Below are 16035 nucleotides of genomic sequence, written 5' to 3' on the forward strand. Positions count from 1 at the left end.
ACAGGGCTTTCTTAGGGACAGTGTCAGGACCTTGGTTAGAAATGAGTCAGGATATTAGCTCAGGAGAGTGTCAGGATTTTAGTTATTGCTGGCAGCAGGGCCTATATTAAGGACAGATTCCGGGCCTTTGTTAGATTCAGTGTCATGGCCTTAGTTAGGGGTAGTCAGGGCCTTAGTTAGGGAGAGCATTAGGGTTTCAGTTAGCAGAAGATGCAGGAGATTATCTCGGGACAGAGTCAGGTCCCAGGCCAGAGATAGTGAAAGGAAATGACCAAGGGCTAACGAGAAGACCTTAGTTATTGAGAGCATCAGGGCCTTAGTTAGCAGCAGCGTGAGCGCCTTAATCAGGACCAGCGCCAGGGCTTGATGTACAGACAGCATCAGAGCGTAACTAAGGTACAGCAGCAGGGCCTAAGTGGGGCCTATCTTTAGGGCCTGAGTAAGGGACAGTATCAGGGCATGACTTAGGAGCAGCATAAAGGCCTCTGTAGGATCAGCATTAGGGTCATCGTTAAAGCTATTATCAGGGCCTCCGTTAGGGATAGCCTCAAGGCCTCACTTAGGGACAGCATCAGGGCTTACTTTGGGAAAGCTTCAGGACCTTGGTAAGACATGGGTCAGGATATTAGCTCAGGATAATGTCAGGACTTTAGATATTGAAGGTAGCAGCGCCTACGTTAGGGAAAGTTTCAAGGCGTTAGTTAGGAGTAGAGGGCCTCTGATAGGTCCAGTGTCAGATCCTCAGTTAGCAATAGTGTTAGGGCCTTAGTTAGGGACAGTGTCAGGGCCGGATGTAGGGCGAGCATCTAGCCCTTAGTTCGGGACAGTTTCATGGTCTTGGGACTAAATTCAGTGCCTGAGGTAGGCACAGCCTAAAGGCTTCAGTTAGCATAAGAGGCAGGACATTAGCTAGTGGCCGTGTCAGTTTAACATCTAGGGATAGTGTCAGGAAATGACCTAAGGATAGTGTGAAGACCTTTGTTACGGAGACTCTCAGGGCCTTATTCAGAACCAGTGTTAGGGCTTCAGGTAGGGACAGCATCAGAGCCTGACTTAGGGAGAGCGATAGGGTCTGAGTGAGGCCTAGCATCAGACACTTAGTGGGGGACACTATCGGGGCATGACTTAGGAGCAGCATCAGGGCCTCTGTTGGATCAGCCTTAGGGTCTTAGTTAAAGACATGATCAGGGTCTGAGTTAGTCACAGCATCAAGGCCTGAGTTAGGTTGGGAAAGCTTCAGGGCCTCACTTAGGGACAGCGTCAGGGCTTACTTTAGGACAGTTTCAGGACCTTGATAAGACATGGGTCAGGTTATTAGCTCCAGATAATGTCAGGACTTTAGATGTTGATGGCAGCAGCTCTTAGTTAGAGACAGTGTCAGGCCCTGAGTTACGACTAGCATCAGAGCTTTGTTAGATACAATGTTCGGGACTGAATTAGGAGTAGAGTCAGGGCCTTAGTTAGTGACAGTGTCAGGGCCTGACTTAGGGAGAGCGACAGGGCCTGAGTGAGGCGTAGCGTCAGGCCCTTAGCTGGGCACACTGTCAGGGCATGACTTTGGAGCAGCATCAGCGTCTTTGCTGGATCAGCATTAAGGTCTTCGTTAGGTACATGATCAGGGCCTGAATTAGTCACAGCTTCAAGGCTTCAGTTCAGGAAAGCTTCAGGGCCTGAGTTAGGGACAGCCTCAGGTCTTCACTTAGGGACAGCGTCAGGGCTTACTTTGGGACAGTTTCAGGACCTTGGAAAGACATAGGTCAGGATATTAGCTCAGGATAATGTCAGGACTTTTGATAGTGATGGCAGCAGGGCCTTAGTTACAGACGGTTTCAGGGCCTGAGTTAGGCCTAGCATCAGAGACTTTGTTAGGTACAGTGTAAGGGACTGAGTTAGGAGTAGTGTCAGGGCCTTGCTTAGGGACAGTGTCAGGGTCTGATTTAGGTGTACTGTCTGAGACCTAGTTAGGGACAGTGCTAGGGCCTGAGTTAGGATTAGTGTCAAGGCCTTATTTAGGACCAATTTCAGGGCCTTAGTTTGGACTAGCATCAGAGCCATTGTTAGGAATCGTATGAGGGCCTGAGTTAGGCATACTATCAGGGCCTTAGTTAGGGACAGTTTTAGGGCCTGAGTTAGGATTAGTGTCAAGGCCTTATTTAGGACCAATTTTAGGGCTTTAGTTTGGACTAGCAACAAAGCCTTTGTTAGGTATCATGTCGGGGCCTCAGTTAGGTGTAGTGTCAGGGCCATTGTTAGGGACAGTATCAGGGCCTGACTTAGGAGAAGTTCAGGGCCTTAGCCAAGGAAAGTGTCAGGGCCTTAGTTAGGGACAATATCAGGGCCTGAATTAGCAGTAGTGTCCAAAGTCCTTAGTGAGGAGAGTAAGGAGTAAGTCAGGACTCAGGCCCTGACACTGTTCTTAAATAAGGCCCTGACATTACCTGGAACACAGGTCCTGATCTGATTCCTATCATAGGCGCTGATGTTGGACTTAACTAAGGCCCTGACACTGGTCCTAACTAAAGCTGTGACACTACTCTTAACTCAGGCCCTGACACGGTCCCTAACAAAGCCTCTGACACTACTCCTAAATCAGGCACTGACACTGTCCCTAACTAAGGCCCTGACGTACACCTAACTCAGGCCCTGACACTGTCTCTAACTAAGGCCCTGATACTACTCCAAACTCAGCACTGACACTGTCCCTAACTAGGCCCTGACACTACTCCCAACTCACGCACTTACACTGTCCCTAACTAAGGCCCTGACATAACTCCCAACCCCGGCACTGACACTTTCTCTAACTAAGGACCTGAAACTACTCACAACTCAGGCCCTGACACTGTTCCTACATACCGGTCTCAGACTACTCCTAACTTAGGCCCTGACACTATTCCTAACACAGTCACTGACACTGTCCCTAACTAAGGTCCTGAGACTATTCCTAACTCAGTCCCTGACACTGTCCATAACTTAAGCCATGTCACTACTCCCAACTCAGGCACTGACGCTGTTCCTAACTAAGGGTCTGACACGACTCCAAACTGAGACACTGACACTCTTCCAAATTAAGGCCTTGACACTAGTCTTATCTCAGGCCCTGACATTGTCCATGATAAAGACCCTGACAAAAATCCCAACTTAGGCATTGACAATGTCCGTAACTAAGGCCCTGACATTATTCCCATCTCTGCCACTAACACTGTCCCTAACTATGGCCCTGACACTACTCCCAACGCAAGCACTGGTGCTTTCCCTAACTAAGGCACTGGCACTACTCCCAGCTTGCCCTGGCGCTGTCCCTAACTAAGGCTCTGACACTACTCCCAATTCAGGCAATGACAGTGTCCCTAACTGAGGCAATGACACTACTCCCAACTCAAGCACTAAGGCTCTGGATCATTGTGATGACAAGCGCCATGGAGCATTGTGATGACAAGGGCCATGGAGAATTGTGATGACGGGTCCTGGAGCATTGTGGCGACAAGGGCCATGGAGCATTTTGATTACAGGGGTCATGGGGCATTGTGATGAAAGTGGTCATGGAGCACTGTGATTAAAGTGGTCATGGAACATTGTGATAAAAGTGGTCATGGAGCATTGTGATGAAAAGTGCTATGGAGCATTGGGATGACAGGGGTTATGGAGCATTGTGATGACAAATGCGTGGAGATTTGTGATGACGAGGACCATGGAGCATTGAGATTATAAGCATCATGCAGCATTGTGATGACAGGGGCCATGGAGCATTTTAATGACAAGAGACATGGAGCATTGTGATGACAGAAGTCATGGAGCATTGTGGTGACCAGCGGCATGGAGCATTGTGAAGAAAGGGGTACTGTAACATTGTGAAGAAAGGGTCAAGGAGCATTTTGATTACAAGGATCATGGAGCATTGTGATGACAAGGGCCATGGAGCATTGTGATGACAAGAGTCATGGAGACATGTGATGACAGGGGGCATGGAGCTTTGTGATTTCACAGGCATGTAGCATTTTAGACAAGCGTCACGGAGCATTGTGATGAAAGGGGTCATGGAGCATTGTGATGATAAGGGCATGGAGCATTGTGATGACAATGGCATGTAGCATTGCGATGACAAAGGTCATGGAGCTTTGTGATGACAGGGGTTATGGAGCATTGTGATGACAAGGGCGTGGAGCATTGTGATGACAGTGGTCATGGAACATTGTGACGATAAGGGCATCGAGCCGAGTTAGGGACAGTCTAGCGGCCTTGGGACTAAATTCAGTGCCTGAATTAGGCACAGCATAAGGTCTTCAGTTAGCATAAGAGGTAGGACATTAGCTCGGGACAGGTTTAGGGTAAAGGCTTGGAATCGTGTCAGGAAATGACCTAAGGAGAGTGTGAAGACCTTTGTTACTGAGACACTCAGGGACTTATTCAGAAGCAGCGTTAGGGCTTCAGGTAGGGACAGCATCAGGGCCTGACTTAGGGAGAGCGACAGGGCCTGAGTGAGGCCTAATGTCAGGCCCTTAGCTGGGGACACTGTCAGGGAATGACTTAGGAGCAGCATCAGTGCCATTGTTGGATCAGCTTTAGGCTCTTAGTTAAAGACATGACCGGAGCCCAAGTTAGTCACAGCGTCAAGGCCTCAGTTAGGGTAAGCTTCAGGGACTGAGTTACAGACAGCCTCAGGTCTTCACTTAAAGACAGCGACAGGGCTTTCTTAGGGACAGTGTCAGGACCTTGGTTAGAAATGAGTCAGGATATTAGCTCAGGAGAGTGTCAGGATTTTAGTTATTGCTGGCAGCAGGGCCTATATTAAGGACAGATTCCGGGCCTTTGTTAGATTCAGTGTCATGGCCTTAGTTAGGGGTAGTCAGGGCCTTAGTTAGGGAGAGCATTAGGGTTTCAGTTAGCAGAAGATGCAGGAGATTATCTCGGGACAGAGTCAGGTCCCAGGCCAGAGATAGTGAAAGGAAATGACCAAGGGCTAACGAGAAGACCTTAGTTATTGAGAGCATCAGGGCCTTAGTTAGCAGCAGCGTGAGCGCCTTAATCAGGACCAGCGCCAGGGCTTGATGTACAGACAGCATCAGAGCGTAACTAAGGTACAGCAGCAGGGCCTAAGTGGGGCCTATCTTTAGGGCCTGAGTAAGGGACAGTATCAGGGCATGACTTAGGAGCAGCATAAAGGCCTCTGTAGGATCAGCATTAGGGTCATCGTTAAAGCTATTATCAGGGCCTCCGTTAGGGATAGCCTCAAGGCCTCACTTAGGGACAGCATCAGGGCTTACTTTGGGAAAGCTTCAGGACCTTGGTAAGACATGGGTCAGGATATTAGCTCAGGATAATGTCAGGACTTTAGATATTGAAGGTAGCAGCGCCTACGTTAGGGAAAGTTTCAAGGCGTTAGTTAGGAGTAGAGGGCCTCTGATAGGTCCAGTGTCAGATCCTCAGTTAGCAATAGTGTTAGGGCCTTAGTTAGGGACAGTGTCAGGGCCGGATGTAGGGCGAGCATCTAGGCCTTAGTTCGGGACAGTTTCATGGTCTTGGGACTAAATTCAGTGCCTGAGGTAGGCACAGCCTAAAGGCTTCAGTTAGCATAAGAGGCAGGACATTAGCTAGTGGCCGTGTCAGTTTAACATCTAGGGATAGTGTCAGGAAATGACCTAAGGATAGTGTGAAGACCTTTGTTACGGAGACTCTCAGGGCCTTATTCAGAACCAGTGTTAGGGCTTCAGGTAGGGACAGCATCAGAGCCTGACTTAGGGAGAGCGATAGGGTCTGAGTGAGGCCTAGCATCAGACACTTAGTGGGGGACACTATCGGGGCATGACTTAGGAGCAGCATCAGGGCCTCTGTTGGATCAGCCTTAGGGTCTTAGTTAAAGACATGATCAGGGTCTGAGTTAGTCACAGCATCAAGGCCTGAGTTAGGTAGGGAAAGCTTCAGGGCCTCACTTAGGGACAGCGTCAGGGCTTACTTTAGGACAGTTTCAGGACCTTGATAAGACATGGGTCAGGTTATTAGCTCCAGATAATGTCAGGACTTTAGATGTTGATGGCAGCAGCTCTTAGTTAGAGACAGTGTCAGGCCCTGAGTTACGACTAGCATCAGAGCTTTGTTAGATACAATGTTCGGGACTGAATTAGGAGTAGAGTCAGGGCCTTAGTTAGTGACAGTGTCAGGGCCTGACTTAGGGAGAGCGACAGGGCCTGAGTGAGGCGTAGCGTCAGGCCCTTAGCTGGGCACACTGTCAGGGCATGACTTTGGAGCAGCATCAGCGTCTTTGCTGGATCAGCATTAAGGTCTTCGTTAGGTACATGATCAGGGCCTGAATTAGTCACAGCTTCAAGGCTTCAGTTCAGGAAAGCTTCAGGGCCTGAGTTAGGGACAGCCTCAGGTCTTCACTTAGGGACAGCGTCAGGGCTTACTTTGGGACAGTTTCAGGACCTTGGAAAGACATAGGTCAGGATATTAGCTCAGGATAATGTCAGGACTTTTGATAGTGATGGCAGCAGGGCCTTAGTTACAGACGGTTTCAGGGCCTGAGTTAGGCCTAGCATCAGAGACTTTGTTAGGTACAGTGTAAGGGACTGAGTTAGGAGTAGTGTCAGGGCCTTGCTTAGGGACAGTGTCAGGGTCTGATTTAGGTGTACTGTCTGAGACCTAGTTAGGGACAGTGCTAGGGCCTGAGTTAGGATTAGTGTCAAGGCCTTATTTAGGACCAATTTCAGGGCCTTAGTTTGGACTAGCATCAGAGCCATTGTTAGGAATCGTATGAGGGCCTGAGTTAGGCATACTATCAGGGCCTTAGTTAGGGACAGTTTTAGGGCCTGAGTTAGGATTAGTGTCAAGGCCTTATTTAGGACCAATTTTAGGGCTTTAGTTTGGACTAGCAACAAAGCCTTTGTTAGGTATCATGTCGGGGCCTCAGTTAGGTGTAGTGTCAGGGCCATTGTTAGGGACAGTATCAGGGCCTGACTTAGGAGAAGTTCAGGGCCTTAGCCAAGGAAAGTGTCAGGGCCTTAGTTAGGGACAATATCAGGGCCTGAATTAGCAGTAGTGTCCAAAGTCCTTAGTGAGGAGAGTAAGGAGTAAGTCAGGACTCAGGCCCTGACACTGTTCTTAAATAAGGCCCTGACATTACCTGGAACACAGGTCCTGATCTGATTCCTATCATAGGCGCTGATGTTGGACTTAACTAAGGCCCTGACACTGGTCCTAACTAAAGCTGTGACACTACTCTTAACTCAGGCCCTGACACGGTCCCTAACAAAGCCTCTGACACTACTCCTAAATCAGGCACTGACACTGTCCCTAACTAAGGCCCTGACGTACACCTAACTCAGGCCCTGACACTGTCTCTAACTAAGGCCCTGATACTACTCCAAACTCAGCACTGACACTGTCCCTAACTAGGCCCTGACACTACTCCCAACTCACGCACTTACACTGTCCCTAACTAAGGCCCTGACATAACTCCCAACCCCGGCACTGACACTTTCTCTAACTAAGGACCTGAAACTACTCACAACTCAGGCCCTGACACTGTTCCTATATACCGGTCTCAGACTACTCCTAACTTAGGCCCTGACACTATTCCTAACACAGTCACTGACACTGTCCCTAACTAAGGTCCTGAGACTATTCCTAACTCAGTCCCTGACACTGTCCATAACTTAAGCCATGTCACTACTCCCAACTCAGGCACTGACGCTGTTCCTAACTAAGGGTCTGACACGACTCCAAACTGAGACACTGACACTCTTCCAAATTAAGGCCTTGACACTAGTCTTATCTCAGGCCCTGACATTGTCCATGATAAAGACCCTGACAAAAATCCCAACTTAGGCATTGACAATGTCCGTAACTAAGGCCCTGACATTATTCCCATCTCTGCCACTAACACTGTCCCTAACTATGGCCCTGACACTACTCCCAACGCAAGCACTGGTGCTGTCCCTAACTAAGGCACTGGCACTACTCCCAGCTTGCCCTGGCGCTGTCCCTAACTAAGGCTCTGACACTACTCCCAATTCAGGCAATGACAGTGTCCCTAACTGAGGCAATGACACTACTCCCAACTCAAGCACTAAGGCTCTGGATCATTGTGATGACAAGCGCCATGGAGCATTGTGATGACAAGGGCCATGGAGAATTGTGATGACGGGTCCTGGAGCATTGTGGCGACAAGGGCCATGGAGCATTTTGATTACAGGGGTCATGGGGCATTGTGATGAAAGTGGTCATGGAGCACTGTGATTAAAGTGGTCATGGAACATTGTGATAAAAGTGGTCATGGAGCATTGTGATGAAAAGTGCTATGGAGCATTGGGATGACAGGGGTTATGGAGCATTGTGATGACAAATGCGTGGAGATTTGTGATGACGAGGACCATGGAGCATTGAGATTATAAGCATCATGCAGCATTGTGATGACAGGGGCCATGGAGCATTTTAATGACAAGAGACATGGAGCATTGTGATGACAGAAGTCATGGAGCATTGTGGTGACCAGCGGCATGGAGCATTGTGAAGAAAGGGGTACTGTAACATTGTGAAGAAAGGGTCAAGGAGCATTTTGATTACAAGGATCATGGAGCATTGTGATGACAAGGGCCATGGAGCATTGTGATGACAAGAGTCATGGAGACATGTGATGACAGGGGGCATGGAGCTTTGTGATTTCACAGGCATGTAGCATTTTAGACAAGCGTCACGGAGCATTGTGATGAAAGGGGTCATGGAGCATTGTGATGATAAGGGCATGGAGCATTGTGATGACAATGGCATGTAGCATTGCGATGACAAAGGTCATGGAGCTTTGTGATGACAGGGGTTATGGAGCATTGTGATGACAAGGGCGTGGAGCATTGTGATGACAGTGGTCATGGAACATTGTGACGATAAGGGCATCGAGCCGAGTTAGGGACAGTCTAGCGGCCTTGGGACTAAATTCAGTGCCTGAATTAGGCACAGCATAAGGTCTTCAGTTAGCATAAGAGGTAGGACATTAGCTCGGGACAGGTTTAGGGTAAAGGCTTGGAATCGTGTCAGGAAATGACCTAAGGAGAGTGTGATGATCTTTGTTACTGAGACCCTCAGGGACTTATTCAGAAGCAGCGTTAGGGCTTCAGGTAGGGACAGCATCAGGGCCTGACTTAGGGAGAGCGACAGGGCCTGAGTGAGGCCTAATGTCAGGCCCTTAGCTGGGGACACTGTCAGGGAATGACTTAGGAGCAGCATCAGTGCCTTTGTTGGATCAGCTTTAGGCTCTTAGTTAAAGACATGACCGGAGCCCAAGTTAGTCACAGCGTCAAGGCCTCAGTTAGGGTAAGCTTCAGGGACTGAGTTACAGACAGCCTCAGGTCTTCACTTAAAGACAGCGACAGGGCTTTCTTAGGGACAGTGTCAGGACCTTGGTTAGAAATGAGTCAGGATATTAGCTCAGGAGAGTGTCAGGATTTTAGTTATTGCTGGCAGCAGGGCCTATATTAAGGACAGATTCCGGGCCTTTGTTAGATTCAGTGTCATGGCCTTAGTTAGGGGTAGTCAGGGCCTTAGTTAGGGAGAGCATTAGGGTTTCAGTTAGCAGAAGATGCAGGAGATTATCTCGGGACAGAGTCAGGTCCCAGGCCAGAGATAGTGAAAGGAAATGACCAAGGGCTAACGAGAAGACCTTAGTTATTGAGAGCATCAGGGCCTTAGTTAGCAGCAGCGTGAGCGCCTTAATCAGGACCAGCGCCAGGGCTTGATGTACAGACAGCATCAGAGCGTAACTAAGGTACAGCAGCAGGGCCTAAGTGGGGCCTATCTTTAGGGCCTGAGTAAGGGACAGTATCAGGGCATGACTTAGGAGCAGCATAAAGGCCTCTGTAGGATCAGCATTAGGGTCATCGTTAAAGCTATTATCAGGGCCTCCGTTAGGGATAGCCTCAAGGCCTCACTTAGGGACAGCATCAGGGCTTACTTTGGGAAAGCTTCAGGACCTTGGTAAGACATGGGTCAGGATATTAGCTCAGGATAATGTCAGGACTTTAGATATTGAAGGTAGCAGCGCCTACGTTAGGGAAAGTTTCAAGGCGTTAGTTAGGAGTAGAGGGCCTCTGATAGGTCCAGTGTCAGATCCTCAGTTAGCAATAGTGTTAGGGCCTTAGTTAGGGACAGTGTCAGGGCCGGATGTAGGGCGAGCATCTAGCCCTTAGTTCGGGACAGTTTCATGGTCTTGGGACTAAATTCAGTGCCTGAGGTAGGCACAGCCTAAAGGCTTCAGTTAGCATAAGAGGCAGGACATTAGCTAGTGGCCGTGTCAGTTTAACATCTAGGGATAGTGTCAGGAAATGACCTAAGGATAGTGTGAAGACCTTTGTTACGGAGACTCTCAGGGCCTTATTCAGAACCAGTGTTAGGGCTTCAGGTAGGGACAGCATCAGAGCCTGATTTAGGGAGAGCGTTAGGGTCTGAGTGAGGCCTAGCATCAGACACTTAGTGGGGGACACTATCGGGGCATGACTTAGGAGCAGCATCAGGGCCTCTGTTGGATCAGCCTTAGGGTCTTAGTTAAAGACATGATCAGGGTCTGAGTTAGTCACAGCATCAAGGCCTGAGTTAGGTAGGGAAAGCTTCAGGGCCTCACTTAGGGACAGCGTCAGGGCTTACTTTAGGACAGTTTCAGGACCTTGATAAGACATGGGTCAGGTTATTAGCTCCAGATAATGTCAGGACTTTAGATGTTGATGGCAGCAGCTCTTAGTTAGAGACAGTGTCAGGCCCTGAGTTACGACTAGCATCAGAGCTTTGTTAGATACAATGTTCGGGACTGAATTAGGAGTAGAGTCAGGGCCTTAGTTAGTGACAGTGTCAGGGCCTGACTTAGGGAGAGCGACAGGGCCTGAGTGAGGCTTAGCATCAGGCCCTTAGCTGGGCACACTGTCAAGGCATGACTTTGGAGCAGCATCAGCGTCTTTGCTGGATCAGCATTAAGGTCTTCGTTAGGTACATGATCAGGGCCTGAATTAGTCACAGCTTCAAGGCTTCAGTTCAGGAAAGCTTCAGGGCCTGAGTTAGGGACAGCCTCAGGTCTTCACTTAGGGACAGCGTCAGGGCTTACTTTGGGACAGTTTCAGGACCTTGGAAAGACATAGGTCAGGATATTAGCTCAGGATAATGTCAGGACTTTTGATAGTGATGGCAGCAGGGCCTTAGTTACAGACGGTTTCAGGGCCTGAGTTAGGCCTAGCATCAGAGACTTTGTTAGGTACAGTGTAAGGGACTGAGTTAGGAGTAGTGTCAGGGCCTTGCTTAGGGACAGTGTCAGGGTCTGATTTAGGTGTACTGTCTGAGACCTAGTTAGGGACAGTGCTAGGGCCTGAGTTAGGATTAGTGTCAAGGCCTTATTTAGGACCAATTTCACGGCCTTAGTTTGGACTAGCATCAGAGCCATTGTTAGGAATCGTATGAGGGCCTGAGTTAGGCATACTATCAGGGCCTTAGTTAGGGACAGTTTTAGGGCCTGAGTTAGGATTAGTGTCAAGGCCTTATTTAGGACCAATTTTAGGGCTTTAGTTTGGACTAGCAACAAAGCCTTTGTTAGGTATCATGTCGGGGCCTCAGTTAGGTGTAGTGTCAGGGCCATTGTTAGGGACAGTATGAGGGCCTGACTTAGGAGAAATTCAGGGCCTTAGCCAAGGAAAGTGTCAGGGCCTTAGTTAGGGACAATATCAGGGCCTGAATTAGCAGTAGTGTCCAAAGTCCTTAGTGAGGAGAGTAAGGAGTAAGTCAGGACTCAGGCCCTGACACTGTTCTTAAATAAGGCCCTGACATTACCTGGAACACAGGTCCTGATCTGATTCCTATCATAGGCGCTGATGTTGGACTTAACTAAGGCTCTGATATTGGTCCTAACTAAAGCTGTGACACTACTCTTAACTCAGGCTCTGACACTGTCCCTAACAAAGCCTCTGACACTACTCCTAAATCAGGCACTGACACTGTCCCTAACTAAGGCCCTGACATACACCTAACTCAGGCCCTGACACTGTCTCTAACTAAGGCCCTGATACTACTCCAAACTCAGCACTGACACTGTCACTAACTAAGGCCCTGACACTATTCATAGCTCACCCCCTAACACAACTCCTAAATCATGCCCTGACAATGTCCCTAACTAAGGCCCTGACACTACTCCTATCTCAAGCAATGACACTGTCCTTAACTTAGGCCCTGACTCTACTCCTGACTCAGGCACTGACACTGGCCCTAACTTAGGCCCTGACACTACTCCTAACTAAGCAACTGACACTGTCCCTAACTAAGGCCCGGACACTACTCCTTCCTCAGGCACTGACAATGTCACTAACTACGGCCGTGACACTACTCCCAAAATAGGCACTGAGACTGTCCCGAAATACGCCCTGACAGTACTCCCAACTCAGGCACTGACACTGTCCCTAACTAAGGCCCTGACACTACTCCCAAACTAGGCACTGACATTGTCCCTAACTGAAGCCTTGACATTACTCTCAACTCAGGCACTAACACTGTCCCTAACTAAGGACTTGACACTACTCTTAACTCACGCCCTGGCACAGTCCCTAACAAAGGCCTGCCACTACCCCCAACTCTGGCACTGAGAGTGTCCCTAACTACGGCCATCACCCTACTCCTTACTCAGTCACTGACGCTGTCCCTAAGTAAGGCCTTGACACTAATCCCAACGCAGGCACTGACGCTGTCCCTAACTAAGGCTCTGACACTACTCCCAACTCAGGCACTGACGCTGTCCCTTACTAAGTCTCTGACACTACTCCCAACACAGGCATTGACACTGTCCCTAACTAAGGCCCTCACACTACTACTTACTTAGGCATTGACACGCTACCTAACTAAGGCCCTGAGACTACTTCTACCTCAGACCCTGACACGGTCCCTAACGAAGGGCCTGATACTACTCCCAACACAGGCACTGACACTCTCCCTAACTAAGGCCTTGACACTACTTTTAACTCATTCCCTGATGCTGTCCCAAGAAAAGACCCTGAGACTATTCCCAACTCAGGCACTGACACTCTCCCTAACTAAGACCCTGACACTACTCCCATTGCAGCCACTGACACTGTCCCTAATGCCCTGACACTACTTCCAACTCAGGCACTGACACTGTCCCTAACTAGGCCCTGACACTACTCCCAACTCAGGCCCTGACACTGTCCCTAACTAAGGCCCTGACAGTACTCCCAAACTACGCACTGACATTGTCCCTAACTAAGGTCTTGACATTACTCTCAAATCAGGCACTAACACTGTCCCTAACTAAGGACTTGACACTACTCTTAACTCACGCCCTGGCACAGTCCCTAACAAAGGCCTGCCACTACCCCCAACTCTGGCACTGAGAGTGTCCCTAACTACGGCCATCACACTACTCCTAACTCAGGCACTGACGCTGTCCCTAAGTAAGGCCCTGACACTACTCCCAACGCAGGCACTGACGGTGTCCCTAACTAAGGCTCTGACACTACTCCCAACGCAGGCACTGACGGTGTCCCTTACTAAGTCTCTGACACTACTCCCAACACAGGCATTGACACTGTCCCTAACTAACGCCCTCACACTACTACTTACTTAGGCATTGACATGCTACCTAACTAAGGCCCTGAGACTACTTCTACCTCAGACCCTGACACTGTCCCTAAAGAAGGGCCTGATACTACTCCCAATGCAGGCCCTCACGGTGTCCCTAACTAAGGCTCTGACACTACTCCCAACGCAGGCACTGACGGTGTCCCTTACTAAGTCTCTGACACTACTCCCAACACAGGCATTGACACTGTCCCTAACTAAGGCCCTCACACTTCTACTTACTTAGGCATTGACACGCTACCTAACTAAGGCCCTGAGACTACTTCTACCTCAGACCCTGACACTGTCCCTAACGAAGGGCCTGATACTACTCCCAACACAGGCACTGACACTCTCCCTAACTAAGGCCTTGACACTACTTTTAACTCATGCCCTGATGCTGTCCCCAGAAAAGACCCTGAGACTATTCCCAACTCAGGCACTGACACTCTCCCTAACTAAGACCCTGACACTACTCCCATTGCAGCCACTGACACTGTCCCTAATGCCCTGACACTACTTCCAACTCAGGCACTGACACTGTCCCTAACTAGGCCCTGACACTGCTCGCAACTCAGGCCCTGACACTGTCCCTAACTAAGGCCCTGACATAACTCCCAACTCCGGCACTGACACTTTCTCTAACTAAGGCCCTGAAACTACTCCCAACTCAGGCACTGACCCTGTCCCTAACTAGGCCCTGACACTACTCCCAACTCAGGCACTGACACTGTCCCTAACTAAGGCCCTGACATAACTGCCAAACCCGGCACTGACACTTTCTCTAACTAAGGCCCTGAAACTACTCACAACTCAGGCCCTGACACTGTTCCTAACTACCGGTCTCAGACTACTCCTAACTTAGGCGCTGACACTATTCCTAACACAGTCACTGACACTGTCCCTAACTAAGGTCCTGAGACTATTCTTAACTCAGTCCCTGACACTGTCCATAACTTAAGCCACGTCACTACTCCCAACTCAGGCACTGAGGCTGTTCCTAACTAAGGGTCTGACACGACTCCAAACTGAGACACTGACACTCTTCCAAATTAAGGCCTTGACACTACTCTTAACTCAGGCCCTGACACTGTCCATAATAAAGACCCTGACAAAAATCCCAACTTAGGCACTGATAATGTCCGTAACTAAGGCCCTGACACTATTCCCATCTCAGCCACTGACACTGTCCCTAACTATGGCCCTGACACTATTCCCAACGCAAGCACTGGTGCTGTCCCTAACTAAGGCACTGGCACTACTCCCAACTCGCCCTGGCGCTGTCCCTAACTAAGGCTCTGACACTACTCCCAATTCAGGCAATGACAGTGTCCCTAACTGAGGCAATGACACTACTCCCAACTCAAGCACTAAGGCTCTGGATCATTGTGATGACAAGCGCCATGGAGCATTGTGATGACAAGGGCCATGGAGAATTGTGATGACGGGTCCTGGAGCATTGTGGCGACAAGGGCCATGGAGCATTTTGATTACAGGGGTCATGGGGCATTGTGATGAAAGTGGTCATGGAGCACTGTGATTAAAGTGGTCATGGAACATTGTGATAAAAGTGGTCATGGAGCATTGTGATGAAAAGTGCTATGGAGCATTGGGATGACAGGGGTCATGGAGCATTGTGATGACAGATGCGTGGAGATTTGTGATGACGAGGACCATGGAGCATTGAGATTATAAGCATCATGCAGCATTGTGATGACAGGGGCCATGGAGCATTTTAATGACAAGAGACATGGAGCATTGTGATGACAGAAGTCATGGAGCATTGTGGTGACCAGCGGCATGGAGCATTGTGAAGAAAGGGGTACTGTAACATTGTGAAGAAAGGGTCAAGGAGCATTTTGATTACAAGGATCATGGAGCATTGTGATGACAAGGGTCATGGAGCATTGTGATGACAAGAGTCATGGAGACTTGTGATGACAGGGGGCATGGAGCTTTGTGATTTCACAGACATGTAGCATTTGAGACAATGGTCATGGAGCATTGTGATGAAAGTGGTCATGGAGCATTGTGATGAAAGGGGTCATGGAGCATTGTGATGATAAAGGCATGGAGCATTGTGATGACAATGGCATGTAGCATTGCGATGACAAAAGTCATGGAGCATTGTGATGACAGGGGTTATGGAGCATTGTGATGACAAGGGCGTGGAGCATTGTGATGACAGTGGTCATGGAACATTGTGACGATAAGGGCATCGAGCCGAGTTAGGGACAGTCTAGCGGCCTTGGGACTAAATTCAGTGCCTGAATTAGGCACAGCATAAGGTCTTCAGTTAGCATAAGAGGTAGGACATTAGCTCGGGACAGGTTTAGGGTAAAGGCTTGGAATCGTGTCAGGAAATGACCTAAGGAGAGTGTGAAGACCTTTGTTACTGAGACTCTCAGGGACTTATTCAGAAGCAGCGTTAGGGCTTCAGGTAGG

The sequence above is a fragment of the Balaenoptera borealis genome, assembly GCF_965194805.1.
Source record: "Balaenoptera borealis genome assembly, chromosome: 10".
NCBI classification, from domain to species: domain Eukaryota; kingdom Metazoa; phylum Chordata; class Mammalia; order Artiodactyla; family Balaenopteridae; genus Balaenoptera; species Balaenoptera borealis.